General features: G+C 31.9%; 1 long non-coding RNA gene across 1 annotated transcript; it reads right to left on the bottom strand.

Moving 5' to 3' along the window:
• Positions 1–375: 375 nt before the first annotated feature.
• Positions 376–2,952, bottom strand: LOC127149442 (uncharacterized). The gene is made up of 2 exons (XR_007821044.1): positions 2,124–2,952; positions 376–597 (listed from the first exon to the last, which is right to left on the bottom strand). It is a non-coding gene; the product is annotated as an uncharacterized LOC127149442 (long non-coding RNA).
• Positions 2,953–3,207: the final 255 nt, after the last annotated feature.

Genomic DNA, 3,207 nt, shown 5'->3' with positions numbered 1-3,207 from the left:
ACAAAAATAGATTTTCTGGCCACAAAAAATTTGACAAAAAGGTACTTTTACCCACAATCATCATGACATTGGAAAAAATAAACTTTCTAGTCACCTTTGTTTTGTGGACAAAAAATGTTTCAACCAACGAAAAGATTTTTGTCGGCAAAAAAAAAAAAAACTTCTCCCTCACTAAATTTGTCGGCAGATATGTGTCAAATACAATTTTTAGGTAGAAAATAGTAGTTTCTTTTTTGCCTACGTACAAAACGTCACTAGAAACAATTTTAATTTTTTTCATATTTATTATTAGTATTGTATGCTTCTAAATTAATTTTCAAATATAGAATTAATTTCCTAATTATAACAAAATATATCAAACATTGCAACAAAAAATTTAAAAATAAAAATATTTCCAACCATTAATATTTTGTCAAAATATGAAAAACCATAATTCTTTAGTTGCAATAACAAAATATATAAACTTGAGCTATATTAAATTTCATTTTGGCATACCAAAATGAACAAAAAAAATATTAAATACACAAAAAATGGTCAACTCATTAGAAAGTCTAAAAAAAAAACAGTATCTTCCTTGCTTCTTCAAAGTACATAAACCTGGAAAAGGTAAATTAAAATGAATAAGAACATGTTAAATCTTAACTACTTGTTTCAAATGAATCAAGTATGAAAACAAGTAAAAACAAATGACATATGTATTTAAGATAAAAAGAACCTCATATGTTTCAAACCATCTAAAAACTCAAAATAATGTCCTAAAACTGTTAAAACAATATGCAAATGGCTTAAGTGTGATTTTCAAACTCAGGACAAGCTTTGTTCCAAACATATTGTCTTAATGTTAGCAAGCTTCTCTCTATAGGATACATCCAACTATATCTTACTAGACCAACAATCTTTGTCTCAGCCGCTAAATGAACTACAAGACGTACCATTACGCCAAAAAATGCAGGTAAAAAGATTCTTTCAAATTTGCAAAGTATGAGCACACAATATCTACTTGTAGACAATTCAGATCGCTGATACGTATTGTCTTCGCACACAGATCACGAAAAAAATTACATAATTTAACTATAGTTGTACACACATCCTTATGTAAGTATGCTCGCACAACAGTGAGAATAAGTCGTCGGAGTAAAATGTGAGAGTCATAAGTTTTTAGTCCCCATGATATTCCATCATGATATCCAGACAAAAAAATCTCTAAAATGAGTCAAAATGACATTTTAACTAAAAAACAACTATCAAAGTGACACTTAAAAATAAAAAACAAGTTAAAAAACCTTACAAAACAAATAGAACATATTTTACACAGCCTAACACATACAAACATCATACACCACCTCAATACTTCCCTTTCAACATGGAATTTTCTTCCTAGTCCTTCCAATCAACTATGGTCACATAAACTTCTTCATATCTAACCACACCTCAAATAAATATTATCACATTTATAGACTTTCAATTTTATATTTAATATATATCTACACTTTTTAATTTTGTATCAAATAGATTTATAAATTTTTAATTTCATGTTTAATAGGCATATGTAGAAAACCTATTAAGCATGAAATATAAAGTGTATGAAATGTTTTACAAAACCTATTAAGAAAACCTATTACTTAATCTTAAAAGTTTCAAACAACAAATTGTTTTACATGAATTTTTTGTATACTATTTGAAGTATATAATTTTCGTCGTTCCAATATATTTCTATAATTAAGGAATTTAGGCTCTTTTTGCTTCATTTTACCAAACTTTTCCTCACCCAATAAATATTCTTAGAATTGTCACATTGTCTCTTAAATAGAGTAGATATTTAAATAGAGATAAGATGCACAAATATATACCATTTTCATAGTACAAAGCAGAAGAAAAACTAAATGAAAACACTTAAAAATTAGAATGCACAATCTATTAATCTCAGGTTGTAAATAAAACAAAAATCGAAACATATACTGGGTGAATTATCAAGTTAAAAAGTGTTTACAAACAATGAAATTCAAACCATGATTTATATTGTAGTATACCAATAATATATATCCATAAGATTTATCAAGGTTCTAAGAGCTCTCAAGATTGAATTATCAATATAAAAATGTAACAGATTGGATCAAACTTACAGCGGTGAAGGTCTACGAGCAGACGAGAATTTCTGCCAAGGAGCCGTTCAGCGAAGAAAATCAAGGTGAAGGGTCGCCGGTGAAGGAAATCGGCAGAGAAGGGTAGTGCGGCTGATTTTCTTTAGTCTGTGGGCATTCCAAGTGAGAAGAACTTCGGGTGAGGGTCGTCGACGAAGAAAATCTATGGGCAGAAGGAAATCGGGTAGGGGGTCTATGTCCGTTCGCGTGAGAAGAAGATTGGGGTAGGGGAAGGAACGCTGCAGAAGATTGGGGTCGCCGGCGAGAGAAGGGTTGCAGTAGGTGATGGTCGCCGGCGAGGGAAGGGCTGCGGCATAAGGAAATTTTGGGTTTTTGTGGCCGTTCGCGTGGGTTGCCGGCGGAAAGAAGAATGGGTGAGGAAGAAGGTTGGGGACGTGTGGAGTTGCCAGCGAAGAAGATTGGGGTAGCCGGAGCTGGGCGATCGTCGGAGTTGAGATTTTGGGTAGGTGGGTTTCGGTGAAGCCAATGGAGAGTGACGGCCAAGGTGCTTGCGTGAGAGAAAAGAAGGAGAAGGAGGGAAAATTTAGGAAAAGATATTAAGTTTTTTTCTTTAAAAACACTTTTGCCCACCTTATTAGTGTTGCCTTATGTATAAGTCTTGCATCGCCATATGTATACATTTTGCATCATCATATGTCTCGAAGGTTGCTTACAACAAGATCTAAAGGCCACAGGTAGATCAAATCCAAATGTTAGTGTTTTGGGGAATGCAAATAGGCGAATATGTATCTTGAAAGATAATTGTGTCTTGGGGTGTTACAAAATCAATAATTAAGTAATACAAAAATGTATAGAGATCGACATAGAGATATATATTTTTCATTAATAGTGTGTTAGCTATGCTCTTGAGATAAAGGAGAGAACAATTTTTATTAGTAAGAATTTTTAAAAATGTTAGCTATGCTCTTAGATAAAGGAGAGAACAATTTTTATTAGTAAGAATTTTTAAAAATACAATATAACACTACTAGATAAGAAGTTTATATATTATACTTCTCTAGACCTTAGGGTCAAAATTGTAAACAACTCATAAATAAGTACATGT

The sequence above is a fragment of the Cucumis melo genome, chromosome 5 (genome assembly GCF_025177605.1).
Source record: "Cucumis melo cultivar AY chromosome 5, USDA_Cmelo_AY_1.0, whole genome shotgun sequence".
In the NCBI taxonomy this organism is placed as follows: Eukaryota; Viridiplantae; Streptophyta; class Magnoliopsida; order Cucurbitales; family Cucurbitaceae; genus Cucumis; species Cucumis melo.
The sequence above is the reverse complement of the archived record's forward strand: the minus strand, read 5'-3'. Positions and strand labels throughout refer to the sequence as shown.